Raw genomic sequence first — 19,484 nt, forward strand, 5'->3', positions numbered from 1 at the left:
TGCTGCTGAGGTCACAGATCCTGGATTCTGAGCACTGCCAAAATGATGGCCTTGGCTGTCAGACTTAAGACTGAAAAAATGTCATCAAACTAAAAAGGGAAATCAGCTGAACTCAGACTCTGCTCTCTACCCTTCTCATTAATACAAACACAGAAACACTGACAGGCATGGTTGCAGAGAAATTAAATGGAAAGCTGTCAGTGCCTATCACCTCATAGCTATGAGAGCAGTCAGTGTTGGCAGAGCTTCTCTGCATTTAGGTCTCCAGCCATCACCTTGCCTTGCTGAGTTCAGATTCCAAATCTCTGCCTCCTGGGCAAGGCAGCCCCGCACACCCTCTGAGCTGTGAGTTATTCTAACAGCTGAAGGAGCTCAAGGTGTAGCAGGTTTACAGGAAAAATGCAACCCTTTGAACATACTTTTTGACTCCTTGTGACAAGAGGTCTATCAAGAAAAAGCTCTTCTTAAAAAAAATGTTCCAAAGTATGTGAGTTATGTCTGTGTGTGTATGGGCTGGGCTGGGGGCAGGAGTTTTGCAAGGAAAAACTGTGAATTTTCCATGCAAGAAAATTTGTATAAATGCAGAAGCTTATGCCAATACAGTACGGGCAAAATTGGCACAAGATAATCAGGTGGTTTCGTTCATCTGGTCTGAGTCAGATTGTTACTAAAGATCAGTAAAATAAAACATTTACACCAGTGTAGCATGAAAGAGCAGGGATCCTTTATTTGACCAGATGTATGGGGGATAACTGTAATGTCTAATTAAGTATGTAATGCTGCAATTCATTCAGAGGTTTGCTGTGGTTTGGGGGTTAGTTGGGTTTTTTTTGGTTTGGTTGTTTTGGTTTTACTTTGTTTTGGTTTGTTATGGATAATTTGCATTGTGTTTTGATTTATTTTTAAATAATACTGTATTTTTGAGGGACACAAGAAGTAGTATTTTTTTCCAGAAACCTGTGAAGATGGAGAAGTAATTAACAGAAGTGAGAACGAGGTGAGGATTTAAGTTCCTAAACTGTCAGAAAACAGTGTACTCACCAGAAAGTGCTCTGCTGTAGCCTTGGGTGAGGGATGGCTCAGTCCTGATAACCCTGTTCTAAATAACAGCATCCTCCCAGCCGTAAGACCCATGTAATTTTCCAGAACATATTTACTGAATTAATTAAGCAGCAGAATTCATTGCCTTAACATAAATAAAATGTTATGTTTTGTAGATGTTTGCCACACATAGATAAGATTATCAGTCGTGTATGTTAGTGTAGTTCTGCTGGAATGATATTCTCTTCCAAAACTGTCCCAGCATGAGGAAAATAAATTTAATTTTTTTTCTTGTTTGGACAGTGGAAAACAAAGACAAGTATTAGAACAGCTTTTCTAACCTCTACGTCAGGATGCAATTTTGAACTATGTTTTCTTCATCACATGCACAGCATATCTGAGTTCTGTATCCTTCAGTGAGGAATCCAGCAGTGATTGAAAATATGAGCACCTTTACAGACCAGAGACAGCCTGGCTTCTCTCTCCTCCCAAAGGAGGGATGCCTCTTTGGTAAGATCTGCACCTCCAGCTGCACTGGAACATTCCTGGAACACCTGCACTTATCCCCTGCAAAGAGCATGCTTGGAGGCTGCTTAGGTCAAAACAATTGGTCAGGGTTTTTTTTCCATGGGCTGAGGAACTGCCCATCATCTGCTTTATCAGAATAAAGGGTCACGTCTTTGGCTTCCTTTGGGGTCACAAGCGTCTAAAGCTGAAGAGATTTCCCCCCAAAAGCAGGGAGTGTTTGACAGAGATACCCATGGGTCAAGGGAAGGTCCTGCTGCCTAGAGCCCCAGCCCCCAGCCCCTGGAGCTTTGCCACATTCTCTGTATCCTCTGCTAGGGGTGCCCAGAGGGATTCCAGGGATTCAGGAGCATGGGGAGGCAAAGCATGAGCTCCTGCTGGTATTTCCCCTCCAAGGGAAGTGCCTCCGGCCAGCACAAATTCTCCAGCTGTGACTTCACAGGCGCTGCTGGCAGTGCTGTGACAGCCTCTGTCACCAAGCAAAAGCATCTGGGAGGGTGGGATGGTGTAGAGAGAACAGAGAGAACACCTTCAAACAGCATCTGACAGAGGTAATGAAGGGGTGGTAAAACACTTTTGAAGGATTAGATGGTAAAAAACTCTGTATGTGAAAATAAGAGACAAAATGAGCAAAGAGGGGAAGGGAAAGGGGAGAGGATAGAATCCATGGAAATTCTATCTACAGGCCATTTTCTGACAATCTGTGTCTCCACCTAAAGCCTCTGGATTTTAGAGCAGATCTGTGGCCTCAGTAAAAAGTCTCTAAATTCTTGGAGTAGTGACCACTTTCAGTGGAAGAGCTGGGGAAGCTTCCTTACCTGGGAGCAATCCAGAAGCAGCTTCACTTGTTCTGGAGGGGTCTGGAGAAAGCAAGAAAAGGGGACACTGAGTCAGTGTGAGCTGTGTGCACATTTCCCTCAGCAGCAATTGTACTTCTCTCAGGGACTATAAAATCCCAGATCCTCCCAAACAGGCTTAGAAAGAAAATATCCCAGCAAGTTCTGGGGCTTTCCAAGAGCAAAGAACTTGTCTGTTTAGCTCTCACCTCCCCATTCACTCCTCCTGAAAGCCAGCCTACCTTGCAATTCTTTGGCAGGAAAGCACTGCCAGAAGTCTCACTGCCAGGTCCTTTCCCCTCTGCACTCAAGTGACAGGAGTTCCAGGTGTCCTGGCACATGACTGCCCCCACACAGACCCCAAGATTTTCAAACCCCACACCACCCAAATTCCCAAACCACCCATGTCCTCCCGGTCTCACTGCTCAGCCGGCTCGAGGGTGGCAGCAGCAGGTCCCTGCTTAGGGCTGAGTCCAGGTGCTGCTGGGAGTGGCTGTGTTATGGACAAATTCAGTTGGGGAGGCCAATTATAGATAAATCAATTAACAAGAATTTATTAAGCAAGCCATAGTAAGCAAAAGACAGTGCTGGGTGGCCAGGGAGTTGCTGCTCTACCACGGCGCCCCCCCCCCCCCTTTGCCCTTTTTGTTTTTATAGACACTCTTTTTTTTTTTTTTTTCTTCTTTCCAGTTGACGTATTTTCTCTCAATGCACTCTGCTCCTGTGCAATTGGTTGCTAGGGGGTCTTTTTTTCTGCCCTTGGTGGTCGTAGGGATGAAGGCTCCTCATCTTCCTTTTAGATTGTCCTTGGCCTAAAAGTTAACTTGTATATAATTAGTTACACAGTCTTCTATGCTAGTTGCATCTGCACAATTCTTAAGCAGGAGACTTGCTGTTCCCTCGGCCCCACCATCTCCTTCTCCCACATCAAATTCTTATCTCTTTCAATGCTCGTTTTGATGAACAAAGACCTTTTTATTTATTACAGCTGGAAGCAGGTCTGGGCACCTCCAGGCCACATGGCAGGTTCTCCTTGTGGTACCTCTTCAGTCTCTTGGTGTCTGTAGGGACCTCGGGGCAGCAGTTGGGGCTCTGCACCAGGAGCTGTGGCCCCGCAGCGCTGCCGCCATGGTCACCCAGCAGGGCCGGCCCAGACTGGGAGCTCGGGCACTTCCTCCTGTGCAGGGCAGCCCTCCTGGCGAGGCACACCAGGTGGAGCTCTGGGAAGCACCAGGAACACGGAGTAGTTCCTGGTAGCACCGGGAACAGGAGCAGCAGCCCTCGGGCACATTTCCCAGGGCAGCAACTGTGCTTCTAGCAGGGACTGTGACAGATGGCCGGAACGGCAGACTGTCACTTGGGAATTTGAGTCTGCTCTGTAGAGAACAGCAATCCTTCCAGAGTTTTCCAGACTGTAAAGTTTTGAAGTATCCCCATAAAGCCACAGCATTCCCAGTGCAAGTGGCACCCACGAGAGCCTTAATCAGTCCCAGCTCACACAAAGAATGCCAGCCCTGCGCTTTCCCTGTGCTGACAGAGCCCTCAGTCCTCAGTGAAAGGGCTGAAGCTGAAGGGTGCTGGGAGCTGAGTCATGAACCAGCTCCATTCCCTGGGATAGAGGAACTCCCTCTGCAGTGAGCCACAGCTCCCTCCAGCCCTGCCACCAGCTCTGGGAGGAGCAGCTGGGAGGGAAAGAGCTCCCTGCGAGGCTGCAGGCTGCACCAGTTTTGATCTGGAATGCAGACCCAAAGGGCTCCCTCTCTCCTCTGAGGCCTTGCTAAGCTGGGGACCTTTAGGCTTTTCCTTCAGTTACTGGACTGGAGACTTGTTTGGCCTCAGATGTTCTGCTGCTTGTTTTTCTCCTGTGTCTCAGGATAGGGATCAGCAGACTGGTACCAAATTTAGGTGATGATTTGAGGCAAGAAGTTTGGACTTTTGCACTGGCTTCATCATTTTGGTGGGGTTTTTCCTGTTGCTGCAACAGTCACCCCACTCAGTGCTGCCTCCATAGCATTGTCACCCTGCAGGACATGGATCCATGGACCTCAGCTGGCAATGGGGACATCAGGGCTGGTGACACAGCTCGCACGGGTCAGGCTGGTGACACAACTCCCACAGGTCAGGTTCATTCATAGCTCTGTTGCCGTGTCGGTGCCTCTGCAGGAGCGTGGGGGCAGGGCTTGGGGAGGTGGTGCCAGTGCAGGATTTGAACCAAAGGCACAGGAGGCAGCAACGCTGCAGACAGGGACTGAACTCTTCTGATCTCCCTTCCTGTCTGCCCAGCTCAGAGCAGCCCTTTTCAGAGCTCTCTCCAGGAACGTGGGCTCTCCTCTTACCAGGCTCCTCGGGCTCCAGGGAACTGTTCCCATTGCTTGTGTTGCCAGGCACCGCTGTCTCAGCTGCAGCTCTGTTTACAGGCTGCTCTCCTGAACACTCAGAGAGGCAACACTGACATCCCTCCTTAGAAGAGAAACAAAAACAAGTTAACCAAAGATCACTCGGTATTTTTTTGGAGCCACTTCGGGCACACAGTAACGTTCTTCTCCACTCCCAAGGGATGTGTAACAAGACGGGAGCACTACTCTGGTGGTTCATATGACAAGTGTTTTCAACTCCAAATTAAAGTTGCCAACGAGAAGCTCAAGCTGCCACAAAATGACCTCCTAGGCGAAACATGAACTCAGAAAACCATAATACAGCAAATGAGGGTTCACGCCCTCACACTCTTGACACTGGCCTATGCCATGAGCTGTAAGAAATGAGGTGGCAGAAATCCAGGTGCTGTCCTTGTTCCCAACCCAGCTGAGCAAGGACAGATCTCACTCCAGGCACTGCCAAGACCGTGTGCTGCAAACCCAAATGCAAACCACACATTTCTGGCTGTTTGCAGGCAAAAATACATTGAAATTGGCCATTTCCAGGAGCATGTGGCAAAAATCTGTAGGCTAAAAAGCACCACTGATCATTAAAAGATGAATGAAAGAAGCCTTTACTTCTCTAGCCTGCAAGTCCAGACCCCAGCACTGCCATCGAGCAGACTTACCTCCAAAGAGGAGGCCATTTCAGGCTGGAGTGTTGAAAGCTTCTCCTCAAAGAATCTGACACAACTTCAACAGGTGCTGAGCTTGGGCTGATGGCTGTGGGTCGAGCTGGCTTCCTCGGTGCAGTGGCTGCAAAGAGCTCCCAGTGTCCTCCTCAGTGTGCTCCCGAACCGCTGTCGGCCTCAGTGCCGCCGCTGCCCTCAGATCCGCAGAGGCACCATTGCCCTTCGTGTCCCCAGAGCCGTCACTGCCCTCAGACCGGTGGCGCCATCATCGGCCTCGGAGCCACCATCGCTCTCACCTCTCCCTGCTGCTCTCAGCGCCCTCAGTGTCGCCATCGGCCTCACCCACCCATCACTCTCAGCTCTCCATGCTGCCCTTAGTGGCCTCAGCGCCCTCATGGCCTCACCCCCACCCCCCTCAGTCCCACCGCTGCCCTCAGCGTCCCCAGCGCCGCCACTGCCCTCAGCCCCCGGCCGTCCCAGCCCCCGCCGCCCCCGCCATCGCTCAATCCCCTCAGTCCCGCCGTGCCCCTCAGCTCCCCGCCAGACCCCTCAGTGCCGCCGCTCCCTCCCGGCGCCGCCGCCCCGCAGGTGCTCCTCAGCCTCACCGTCTCCTCACGGGCTCCCCGCTGCCTCCGGCCCCGACGTCCCGCTCAGCCTCGGTGCCCGCGGCAGCTCCGGCCGGGGCTGCAGCTGCTGCTCGGCCCGGCCCGGCCGGGAGCGGCCACAGCGGCACCTCCGGGGCACTCGGCAGTGAGGGGGTCCCTGGGCTGTATCTGGGAGGAGAAGGGAGGAAATGAGGAGCGGGAAGGGCCGGGTGTCACTAAGGAAATGCCATCGCACCCCACAGGGAACACGGCGAGAGGAGGGTGCTGAACGGGACTGTGATTCCTGCTGATCAGCCTGGCTTCAGGCACTTCTGCCAGGGAAAAAGCACAGTACGAGAGAAAAGTGCCTAGAGTTGCACCCGGGAAGGCTTAATTCGAATGGCTTCTTGTCCAAAAAGTGTTGTCACACATTGGAACAGACTGCCCTGGACTTTGGTGGTGTCACCATTCCTAGAGGGATTTCAAAAAGGAGCAAAAATGGTACTTGGGACATGACTTAGTGGTAGGATTGGTAGTTTTGGGTTAACGTTTGGATTTGATGACCTGAGAGGTTTCTGCACACCTCCCTCTGTGTTCCCTTCACTTGGGGATTCAGGGCCCCATCACTTCCACACGCACGGGCACCCACGAACACGCAGGAACAGCCACCGCCACGCAGGCACAGGCAGAGACACGCACACCCTGGTGAACATTGCTGGCCTTTATTGGCATCCGCAGCCCCGCGCCGCGGCCGCGCTCTGCGCGCTCCTCGCGCCGTGCGAGGCCGAGCCCCGCGCTCGGCTCAGCGCCGGCGGCGGCGTCTGCGGCTGGAGCGGCGGCGCCGGCGGTACGCGGAGCGGCGGGAGGCCCGGCGCGTCTTACGCACGCCCCGGCGGCGGGAGCGGCGGCGCCGGCTGCGGCTGCGGCTGCGGCTGCGGCTCCTGCGGGAGCGCCGGCGGTAGCGGGCCATGCTGCCGCGGGGGCGGGGGGCGTTGCGCCCGCTTTTATAGCGGAGTGGGGCAGCGAGGGAGCGGCATCAGCCGTGAGGTCACAATGCTTCTAGGGGAGCCCTTGTGGGGACAGACACGCCGTCACCGGTGAGGTCACAGTGGCCACCTGGGCATGCCCTGATACTCTTCAAACTTCTCTGGTTTGGACACACACATCCCACAGTTTCAGTGTGAGAATTCTTTAGATCTTTATGAACGTTGAGGTATGTCGGCTGGCGTTTGTGTAGTTTTTGGCTAGATTGCTAACGTATTTGTAATTCCCTCGTGCTGTGCCAGGAGACAAAGGGAAACCATGAGGAATTCCCACCGATGCGGAGACTCGACGTGTGCTCCCTCTTATTTTTGCAAAACGAAGTCAAAGAATTTGTTCAGCCCAGGGACTCCACCCATTTGAGCTGTCTTTGGTGCTGCTTTAAACCGAAGAACAGGCAATTCTAAACTCCGCAGAAATGTTTACATGCCTTAATCTTCTTTTTATCTTTCATTCCTAGTGTAGCCCCGGCTACTGTGAAGAATGGATATCTCCATTCTCTTGTTGTATCTGCACAACAATCTGTCTTACATTAAGAGACTAATACAGAAATTTGGCAACAGCGAGCAGAGTCCTGGCACCCACTGTCTGCTTCAGCCAGGACACGTCTATCAAGTGTACCTTACTTATTTAAAACTTTAGGTTAATACCTGTAAGATTATGTATGTCATTACTGAACTGTAGCTTATGTACTTAAAATTATGTAAATTAGCGTCAAACTTCTGTATTAAAGAAGTTTCAGCATTGTAACTACTTGTGTTGTTGCCTTACTTCTGTTGATAATATTTGTTATTCAAATATTATCACATTTGAAGCTGAATTTTTTCTGGTCTTTTAATTTCTTCAGGGCTTAATAATAAATTTAGCAGTAGATTCTGGAGATCCGGTACCTTTACTATGCAGCTGTGTAGATTGTAAGAAAAATACTGTAGGACAGTGCTCTCAGGCACATGGGATAGTGGGGATGTCATGTGCAGGGCCACTAGTTGGACTTTGATGGTCCTTGTGGGTCCCTTCCAACTCAACATATTACGTGATGTTGTAATTGGTGGAACAATTTTGGAATTGTTCGGTGATTAAGAGAAGAATAGAACCGAACATAGGGGAGAACTGGCATCCGAGGAACGAGAGAATCTTTTGACAATAGCGCCCGGGTCCCTCAGCCGCCTCAGCCGCCTCAGCCGCCTCAGCCGCCTCAGCCGCCTCAGCCGCCTCAGCCGCCTCAGCCGCCTCAGCCGCCCTTTGCCCGCTCCCTTCCGCCCCTTCTCGGCCCGTCCCTTCCCTCCCTTGCCCGCCCGGATTCGCCCCGTCCCTTCCCGCCCGTCCCCGCCCCGGCAGTCGCCGCCATGGAGGAGTCGCTGTAGCGAGCGCTCGGCACAGCGGTGCTGCGGCCGACCGGGCACATGGGGGGCGGCTGCATCAGCCAGGGCCACAGCTACGACACGGACCACGGCCGGCTGTTCGTGAAGTGCAACTCTCAGTCGGAGGTGTGGCGGGGTAGGGATAGGGGCTGCCGGGGGTGGGCAGGCCCCGCGACGGGAAGCAGCATTCCGGCTTGGTGTGGCAGCAGGAGCAGGGCAGGACTGTCCCTGCGCTGGCCCTGATGAGGCCACGCCTCGAGTGCTGTATCACCTCTGAGCCCCTCACACAGGGAATGGAGGGGCTGGAGCGTGGCCAGAGAAGGGAACGGAGCTGGGGAAGGGAATGGAGCCCCAGGAGAGGCTGAGGGAGCTGGGAATGGGCTCAGCCTGGAGAAAAGGAGGCTCAGGGGGGACCTTGTGACTCTGCACAACTCCTGACAGGAGGGGACAGCCGGGGGGGTCGGACTGTGCTCCAGGGAACAGGGACAGGAGGAGAGGGAAGGGCCTCAGGCTGGGCCAGGGGGGCTCAGGGTGGGCAGCAGCTCTTGGACACTCCCAGGGATCCAGGGGCAGCCACAGCTTCTCCGGGAAACCTGTGCCAGGGCCTCACCACTCTCACAGTCAGGAATTTCTTCCTAATATCAAACCTACTCTCAGCAGCACTTTCTTCCTGGAAAAGGCTGTTGAGCATTGGAAGGGGTTGCCCAGGTAGGTGGTGGAGTCCCCATCCCTGCAGGTGCCCAAGGAACGCCTGGACGAGGCACTTAGTGCTGTGGTGTGGGTGACAAGGTGCAGATGGGTCAAAGGTTGGACTTGATGATCTGGGAAGTGTTTTTCCAGCCTGACTGATTCTGAGGCTGGATGGTGTTGTGGTATTGGTGTTGTTTGTCCAGGACATGCGGTACCATGACATGCTGTTGTCACCTCCAAGGGTTGCAGTGGTGTAACAGTGTCTGCAAGTGCTGTGACAGGGGCTAAGGCAACCCAGCAGGCATAAAATTGTCTGCTGAAGGGGTGTGTGCCTTCCATGGTTTTAACTAAAACTTCTAATTCCCTGCACACAAGAAAGAGCTTTTCGTAGAGATATTTTTTCACAATTATTCAAGCTTTTCTGCTTTGTCCTTTCAATATCTGGAACGTACTGTCAAAGGTAGATACCTGCATTTGGTAGAAATGCAACTTATTTCTTCAGCATCCTTTTCAGAAACAGAGATCAAGTGGAATTTACTTTAAAGCTACTCCATACTTGTGTTTATCACATAGATAGCTTCCGTGGCAGAACAGGAGCCAAACTTGTATTTGCCCTTCATAGCAAGCAAATGTGTTTGAAAGCATGCATGCCACTATATCTATTCCAAAATTCTCAACAATTTCTGATCAAGTTGGGGAGCTGAATGGGGATGGGATGCATCCCATGGGATGCATGGGATAATACAGGAAGGCTATCCTGATAGTCAGAAGAGAGTTTAAATTGGTGTAGCCCTTCCTTAGGCCGTTGCTAATTCTGTATTTAGCTACACAATCCAGCTAGCTTCAAGGTCAGGCTTGGGGTGGGGGGAGGAAAGATCTGGATGGATTTTCCGTTCAGCAGTTTCATTTTGTGTGCTTTTTCCTGTGTGTGGATCCTGAGCGCTGATTAAAGCAAACTTTGTTGAAGTGCTGGAAACACTGTGCTGCGTGGGCAGCAGCTGCTGTGCATCAGCAGTTCATAGCCAAGTGTGGTGCTTTAGACAGAGACACAGTATTTCCTGATTTCCTGTGGACACTCTTGAGGCAAAAGGACAGCCAGAGATGTCTCCCAGAGATGGTCAGAGGGACGGAGCACCATGAGGAAAGGCTGGGAGAGCTGGAATTGTTCAGCCTGCAGAAGGGAAGGCACTGTAGAGACATAATTGCACCTTCCAGTGCCAGAAGGGAGCCCACAGGAAAGATGGGGAGAGACTTTTTACAAGGACCTGGAGTGACAGGGAAACGGGGAATGGCTTCCAATTTAAGGAGATTAGGTTTTGGTCAGATATGAGGAAGAAATTCCTGACTGTGAGAGTGGTGAGGCCCTGGCAGAGTGCCCAGAAAAGCTGTGGCTGCACCTGGATCCCTGGCAGTGTCCAAGGCCAGGCTGGACAGGGGTTGGAGATAGTGGAAAGTGTCCCTGCCTGTGGCAGGGGGTGGGACAAGGTGGTGTTTATGGATGTCTTAAGGTCCTTTCCAGCACAAACCATTCTGTGATTGCCTCTTAGTTGATGCCTACTGCAAATTGTCCTGTGACTGTGTTGCATGGAACATTACTAAAGGACTAGCATTCTCTTTCTATTTTATTCACTCTGCTTCCCTGCTTTTGCATTTACCAGATATGTTAAATTTCCCATGTGCTCTGTCTACAACCCCTGCCTGACTCTTGTAGAGAAACATTTCTTCATGTGATGAGTGTCACTCATCTCAGAGGAGAAGTTCAGGAGAGTAGGTTTTCCTTGCTGTGGGTAGCAGGTGCAGAAATAGGTCCCAAATTCAGAACGTCTTCCAAGCAAATGCAGTTGTTGGTGGCTTGGGTTGGGCAAGTGTGGTAAGGGGCATTTGGCTGCTACAGTTGATTGCCACCCATGCCCTTCCCTCATGAGGTAAAAGAAAACAGCATGCAAAACCATTCTGGTGAAAGCTCTAGAACACAGGTCTGATGGGGCATAGCCGACAGAGCTCATACTTTATCCATAAGCAGTTTGCACTCCTTCAGTTGCAAACAGACTTTCTAAATTATAGAGAATTCTAGAACCTAAGTCATTTTCACTCACTTGTTTTATGAAGTGACTTTACTGTATTTGTAAAACTACTGTCAAGTCTGATGGTGTGGTCCTGTCTGTATCTTGTGTGTGAATAAACATTTCCTCCAGCCTTTCTATGTAAGTTTTATTGATTTTGTGGAAGTGCTTTGTTTGCCTGTGACTGATGCTCATGGACACTAATGCTTTCCCTTAATAGGAAGAGGAGCCGCAGAGCGCGGCTGCGGCGTGGGGCTGCGGATGCCAATAAAGGCCAGCAGTGTTCACCAGGGTGTGCGTGTCCCTGCCTGTCCGTGTCTGTGGGTACCCGTGCGTGTCCCTGCGTGTCCATGGGTGCCTGTGCGTGTCTTTGCACATCCCCAAGTGGAAGCTTGCCCTGAGTCGCCGTCAGTGTCAAATCCAAGCATTAACCCAAACCTACCAATCCAACCAATTTAGTCATGTCTCAAGTGTATGGTGACAGCGCCACAGCCCTCGGCAGTCTGTTCCAATGTTTGACTTCTTGGTGAAGAAACTTTTCTCTCATCAAATCCAAACATTAACCCAAAGCTACCAATCCCACCACTAAGCCATGTCCCAAGAGCCAAATTTACACCCTCTCCTGCAAACTGTCCCTGGAGAGCTCCGCTCCGCAATGAGCCGCTCGCAAATGGGTCACCAAAAAGTCACCAGGAAATAAAAAGACACTTCAGGGACTTGTGACAGTTGCAGGGGAATCAGGAGCCCAGGTGGTGATTTCCTCAATTCTTCCCAAAACACCCAATTATAGCAATAGGAATAGGCAGATCCGTCAAGCCAATGCCTGACTCTGAGGTTGGTGTCAATGGAAAAATCTGGGGTTTGTTCACCACAGAATGATCTACTCAACACCTGATCCTCTCACACCTGATGGGAGGCACCTTTCTCACAGAGGAAAAAGAGCTCCAGCACAGGAGCCAGCGGGGCTTATTGACAGAGCTTTAAGCTGGCTTGGAAGGGGGAAAAGGTCCAAACCAGCCTTGCTGATTCTAAGAAATGGCATGGTGTGCCAAAAATTGAACAAACAAGCAGGAATAGGATCCCTCAATCTGCTTCAGGAGCTGTTGGCTACAGTGTACCACACCTGAAATGTTTCTACATCCATGTGCTCAGCATGAGGAATAAACAAGAGGAGCTCGAGGCTTTGGTCCAGTCCCAGAGATTTGACATCCTTGGCAGGAGTGAAAGCCAAAGCTGCTGCGATGAGTCTTGGGAATGCAGTGCCCTGGTGGACACTTGCAGGCTCCTCAGGAGGGATGGGCAGGGCAGGAGAGACAGAGGGGAGGCTCTGTAGGGAGCAGCAGGATGACAGTGGCTGGAGCTCCCAGCTGGCAGTGGCACAGCTCAGGTTCTGGACAAGAACCAAGGAGCAAAGAGATGATGTCGATGTCACCGTGGGAGTCCCTGCCCCAAAGGACAGAGAGCTCAGCTTGCCAAGTGAGTTCAGTGACAGGCCATGAGGGTGACTGTGGGTGGGGTCCCTGGAATGCCATGGGAAATCACACAGGTATGAGAGACCTTTCCCTTTTCCATGCAGAGAAAGACATTTCCATCATATGATGTACCCTCCCCAGTTTGTGTCAGTCAAAGGTTGTTCCATTCCCCTGTTCTGGAAAGTTCTTTGTTCTTGTTATCCCCATTAGTTCCCTCTGTAAGATCATTCCTTCCCTTTTTCCTCATTGGTTCCATGTATGTCACTTCATTCCTAGAACCTTCCCCTCATTGGTCCATCTGTACCCTGACCACGCCTATCCCTCCCTAGTTATATAGCTTAGCCCCACCTTCCCTGAGGGCTCTCAGAGTCAGCGGCCCCTTCAAGCGGTTGTGTTCCTGCACCTCTCCCTCCTCCCTCATCCTTCGTCTTGCCTTCCATAAACCCTTGAGGATTACAGCTGTCTGGGCATCCTCCTGTTTATCGGTGGAGCTATCCTTATCTATCTGGGCACCGGCTGATCAGCCAGCTGTGGGCCACCCTGCTGGATCGGATCCCGGGGCGGCCTACAGGTGACTGAGGGCTTGAGCCACCTCTCGGACAAGCTGGACAATCCCAGGAGGAACCTCGAGACTTTGGTGACCCTGTGGTTCCATGGATTTGCATCTCACACATGCTGCCAAGACAGAGAGATGCTTCTGAGCAAAACCAACACAAAGAAAAACACTGAATGGGAGAGCTGAATTGGCAAATATCCTGCACTTGCATTATGCCATCATTTAGGAAGGTTTATTTGTCTTAAATTCTGTTCTGATAATTCTTAAGATCAACATCTTATGAACTGAAAAATGGAAGAAAAAAGTACAGAATGATCTCTTTAAACCCAAAAAAAAACCATAAACATTAAGGAAATACATGCTGCATGCTAATTTTCTGAAGTGCCACAGGATCACTGCAGCTTGAAAAACATGTTTCTCTGAAAAGTCCATTAGGGATCAGATTTACCACCCCTTGTCCTGTGCAGGACCTTGTCATCACAGGCAAACCTGGCCCTGAATCCCACTTATCCGTTTATTCTGGTTTCTCCATCTTGCCGGGATTTTTGCCCTGCCAGTGCTATAGAAATGGTGCTTTCTGTCCCTGGGGTTTCTTCCTTTCAGGAAACTCCAATGACTCACATAGGTCCCTGTCTTTGAAAAGACAGGCACCATACTAATTTCCACAGGGAGACAGAGCAGTGTCTACTTTTCCATAGCCTGCCACTCCTGTGCTGGTTGGCACCTTTCTTCCCAGCAGGGCCAGCCAAGTGGCGCTGGCTGCTGCAGTTCCCTCTCTGCCACACAACCTGGCAGTAAGCCTGGGCCAGTTCCCCTCTGCCTGAGCATGCCAGGCAGCAGATGGGACTGGGACAAGTCCCTCTCAGCTGTCCCTGTTTGTGTGCCAGAAACCTCTAAGGGTGGGGTGGGGGGCACAAACCAGGGCCCCTCAGAGGCTCACAGTGAGTCCCCCACAGCCCCTCCTGCCCACAGCCAAATCTCTCCAGACTGCTCTGCCAGGACTGGCTTCTTTGGGTTCCTTCACCACTGTTTCATGGCTCTGTACCCAGCATTGCTCTATTTCTGTTTTTTTGCTATTGGATAAAACAGAACACCCCACCAAATTACAAAACAGGGTGACAGAAACAGAGAACAGAGCACCTCTCCTCTGAGGACAGGCTGAGAGACCTGGAGTTATTCAGCCTGGAGGAGAACAGGCCCCAGGGAGACTTCATTGCTGAGTTCCAGTACTTCAAAGGGGATTCTCAGGAAGTAGGAAATACCTTTTTTAACAGGCTCAGTTGCAATAGGATGTGGGATAATATTTATAATATATAATGGGGATTGAGTCAGATTAGGTCTAAGGAAGAACTTGTTTACTTGGAGCATAGTGCCACACTGGCACAGGTTGTACTTAGAGCTGGTAGGTGCCCCATCCCTGGGTAGGGATGGGGCAAACATTCCAGGTCAGGTGGGAAGGGGCTCTGAGCAACCTGATCTCTCCCTGCTCTTTGCAGGACACTTGGACCAGATGACCTTCACAGGGCCCTGCCAGCCCAGCCCAGCCCAGACTAGAATTCCTCACCGTTTTCATTTGAACAGCACCAGGAGTTGAGGTTGGGAGGAAGAGGGCTCATCTGATGCCTTGGACTTCAGTGGAGGAGGAGCCCATCCCTCAGACACATCTGCAGCCCCTTTGCATTTTACCTGCAGGAGCTCCTTGGCAGACCAGCACCGTGCCTCGTTTGTCCGCAGGCAGCAGCTCAGGAAGTCACGCAGGCAAGGTGAGAATCGGTTGGGCTGCTGCAGCTTTGGTGTCCCTTGTATGGCTATCAGGAGTTGAGGCTGGGGAAAAAGGAAACTTAAGGCTCCAGCTGCTTCTTTCCCATCTGTAGCTGCTCTCCCAGATCCCATTGTTTAAGCTCCACTCTGCAGGGCAGTTTCTGCCCTGGCAGAGACCCAGAGATGACTTTCTTTACCAACCAAAAACCCAAACCCTGATGCAGCCACAGCTTTTCCAGCATTCAGCAGATCTTGCCTTGGCAGCTGATTTCATTGAATGACCTAGTTAGTGGGAACTACATCAGCAAAAGCACATTTTGCTTCTCTGAGGATTCACACCAGCCTGACAGGCTATTTGGAAGGGGGAATTTGTTCTATCCAAACTCTTTCCAAGGATTATTACATGAAAGGAATCTTTGCAGTGCTTGTTGGTCCCTTTAGCACAGCTTCCATGAAACAAAAATCATCAAGTTTTTTTTTTTTTTCTCCTCTTAAAAAAAAAGCAGATACAGAATCCATCTAAAATAGACAGAAATAACAATGGAAGAAGGCCTGTGAGTCTCCATGAAAATGCCCTGTGCTGCAGAATCACAAAGGGCTTGATGTCTTCTCCTAGAGACTGATCTGAGCAGGGGCTGTGCCAATGGCTAGGACTCAAGCAGTCGCATCTTTCTGCTGATCCAGGAGCAATCCCTGCTTTCTGCCTTCGGCACAGAGAGAAGCCCAGGCAAACTCCAGCCAGTCCAAGCTGCCCTCAGAGGTAGCAGGAACACCCAGAGTGCTCTCTCGCCTCAGAGCACTGCCAGCACTTCCTGCGGGGAGTCCTAAATGTCCCTGTGACACCAAACTGAGGAGGACCATCTGGTACAGCTGTGCTGACACGTGCACACATGACACTGTCCCTCAGGTAAGAAAGGCACCAGACGTACTCTGTTGCTTCAGGGAGGCATCGTCAATCTCCTGTTGCTGAGCAGCAGCTGGGTCAGCGCAGGAGGTGAACCAAGTGCCCCGGCTCCACTTCTCCGGCTGGGGAGCAAAGGCTCCTTGGGACGGCGCTGCTGCTGCTGCAGCAGGTTAAGTGACAGAGCCTGTGTAAATCTGAGACAAGAAATGAGTTTGTGTCAGGAAGGCAGCTGGCAGAGATTGCCCTGAGATCCCATTTCAAATGCAAGCCCTTAGGAAGTTGCTGTCAGCCACATGCAGAACTCTTAAACTGGACTGGTTTGGACGTCCACTTGTGAAACCACATGGTCAAAACCAAAGGCTGATTTTACTCGAGTTCATAGCCAGTTTCATGTTCTGAAGGATGACTGCAGCAACTACCACTCCACTTCCTCCCAAGGACTCTTTCCCCCCTTCTAGGCCTGCAGTGCCTTGCAGCTCCTCGTTCTAACGTTCTCCCTCCTTCCGTGGAATTCTCTTTTCCTGCACCATCCTCGGGATGTGCTTATCTGTGGAAATGCCCCTGTTCCGAAGAGACAGGAATTTGATCCTACCCTTCTTATGTTGCTCCCTTCCTTGACCCGAACCCTAACTCCACCCCTGCGATACCCTATAAAAACCCCACGATCCTGCCTTGGCCTGGTCTTTCCTCTCCATCCCATCCCTCCTTCTCAGGGGTAATAAATGGATTCTCGAGCTTTCTGAAATGACAATCTGTCTCGGTTGTTCCCATGCCTGGTGCCGGCAGCTGTACCCTCCCTGGACACGAGGAACCCAGTTGCAACACACTGCAATAGTCCATAACAAATAATTCATAAATTTGAAAGAAATCAACCAGAAAAGATGCCTTCCCCCCCCCCTGAATTTACAAATTTTGCAAAAATGTAAAAAAAAAACCCCTACAATAACTAAATAATTGTAATCTCTACATTCTCTGGCCTTTTTCATCCTTTATTCATAAATCTGTAGTTCCACATTTTAAGCTTTTCTCTGGTAGAACATCACCACCTAGCGATCATGTCTGCTTACAGGAGCTTCCATAAAGCTGATTAGAACGTGAAAACAGAAGGCTGTTAGGGAAGAGAAAAAGAAAATTTCAGTGAGGAAAAATCCTTTCTTTTATTTATGTTGGAAACAGATCCTAAGGAAAATTAAATAGGATGTTCTATAGAAATGTAGGAAGATTTTTAAAGACTGATTAATTGATAAAGAATTAAGTAAAAATATTATTTGGGTAAGAAAATTTATCCTTTTAATTGACATTATCTCAGATCAATTTATTTCATTAGTATCAGATAAAATTAGAATTAAATTTACATGTAAAATAATTAGAAGAAATTCAGACATTTTCAGGAAAACCCTCCCAGTAGAGAGAGCTATTAAGTGGAAATAGCATCTTGATTACTGTTATCTCCTAAAACTAGGCTAGTACACATCATAGAATTAAACCCCATATTTACCAGCATCTCATATAATCAAATGGATATGTTTCTTCAGAATTTTTTTTTGCCTCTGATATACCTATGAATCAAGATTGAGGTCTCATTTGTAGATAAAATTCTCCCAAACAAATTACTTAGTATTGCAATCACTATTAAAGTGTCTCTTTCTGTGAGACCATGCCACCACTCCAGTTATATTCTGTTGAAGTAATTTTATAAGGCAGAAACACAAAATAAAGACTAACTCAGTATATATTTTCTAAATATTAAAAAAAAAAAGAAACATACCAAATTTTTGAAGATGTGTTCAGAGACTTGTAAAATTAAATGTCATTACTATGTTGAGCTAAATGTAAGTAAAAGATAACACACATTTAAAAGCCAGCCACATTGAACTGTTCCCTGGAACGTTTCTCAAAAGTGGACAAACCTGGAGTTTTCAGCTTGGTCAAACAATGAACACAGCTATAACTAACACAGAGTGTCGCCTTTTTTTGTCACACCCGGCTTCCGTTCTTCCCATGCGCCGGCCAGCGGTTCGCCGAGGGGGGCGTTGCTAGGCAACACACGCCGCTGCTCCTGGGTCTATGCCGAGATTCCAGGCAGCAGTTGGCGCGTGCGATACGGGCTGCACTGTTCTAAGAACGCTACTAGGACCGAGACAGAGACCAGAGAGGACACCCGTGTGCACTTCGAAGAGAGTTGTATTGCTCGAACGCCGCAGGGACAAGTGACCCTGGGCGGGGGTTGGGTAACAGCTTTTATAGGGATTATAGGTGATAAGGTAAAACCAATAGAGACAGTGTCCAGTCTGAATACATCACAGGTCAAGTCCAATGGGAATAGCTTCAGGGGGAGGGATGAATACACAGAAAAATACAGAAACGAAACTCCAACTTCAGATTCACAAAGCTTTTTGCCCTTTTGCATAGCTATGCACCACCACAACAGAGGAGCCACACAAATCTGTGCAAAAAGCAAGAAAGGATTCAGACAATGAAACTATACTGCAGTTAGTTTCACCAGGGAAGAATCACCTCAACAGAATTGTCTCTTTTCAGGAAGTTCACTTCAGAATATTCATAAATGCTTTGCCTCTTTAAATACTTGCTAAAACTTATTTTCCCAAATTCTTCTGCTTAGAAGTGCATTGGAAGGATAGTATTTATACCTTTCCTGCCAATAAAGTTCCGTTCCAGGCCTCATCCTGGAGTTTTGTCATTATATTTTCTACCTGTAAAGGGGAATCTCAAGCAAGAGCTGTTGCACAGGAAGGTTGCAGAGTCCACGACTGTCCTAAGCAGGAGGTGACAAAGGACTGTCCAAAAGGGAAGACAAGACACACCATGCCAAGGTACAAAGGGAGAGAGGGCAAAGCTTCCAGTGCTGCTGGATGAGAGGGGCTCACCCCTTGTGAGGCACAGGCCTTTGGCAAGGTGCCAGTGCAGGGCTGCCAGAGGGCAGCTCATGGCCTCAGCAGGGCTCAGGCCGTCCTCCAGCCCGTGTCCCTCCCACTTCAGGCAGGCACTCGGGGCTCTGAGCCGGGCCCCACTGCCAGCACCGGGTCAGGCCCCAGAGATGCTGGCTGGCCCTGAGCCTGCTCAGCATCCCACGGGAGCAACACAGGTGGAGAATGCCAGAAGAGAAGAGGCCAGCGTGTGTGTCTCAAACACTGATAGCTGTGTGGCTGTGGAGGCCGCCAAGGACTCCTGGTAAAAACATGCAAGAGATGCTGGGAGGAACCCAGCACGGTGGGTAATAACTGCACATGAGAAAGAACAAGTTGTGACTGGAGAAGGGGACCATGCTGAGGTAGGACACCACTCCTCTGGGACAAACATCCTTGTTTAGTCACTGGAGGTAAACACAATGCAGTACAGCAAAAAGGCAGGAATGAAGCCAAGATGTGAGCACGGGCTGTAGAGCAGAGTCAAGATCATGCAAGAACCTACCACAAAGCCTCTGATCCATTTCCAGAAACGTCTGAAAAAATGGACTGTGCATGACAACTAATTGGCATACAAAGCAAGAAACCTGGCTTCTGAGCAGGGAAACCCATCCATAAGAAGGAAGCCCATTGAATCCTGGAGAGTGCTCCCAGGACCGTGGACATCTATCTCATCA

At 50.0% G+C, this 19,484-nt stretch overlaps 1 long non-coding RNA gene across 1 annotated transcript; it reads right to left on the reverse strand.

Annotated features, from left to right (window-relative positions):
* Window positions 1-702: 702 nt before the first annotated feature.
* On the reverse strand, window positions 703-1,220 carry LOC128821669 (uncharacterized). The gene is made up of 2 exons (XR_008441199.1): window positions 1,042-1,220; window positions 703-957 (listed from the first exon to the last, which is right to left on the reverse strand). It is a non-coding gene; the product is annotated as an uncharacterized LOC128821669 (long non-coding RNA).
* Between the last annotated feature and the right edge of the window lie 18,264 nt (window positions 1,221-19,484).

The sequence above is a fragment of the Vidua macroura genome, chromosome Z (assembly GCF_024509145.1).
Source record: "Vidua macroura isolate BioBank_ID:100142 chromosome Z, ASM2450914v1, whole genome shotgun sequence".
Classification (NCBI taxonomy): Eukaryota; Metazoa; Chordata; class Aves; order Passeriformes; family Viduidae; genus Vidua; species Vidua macroura.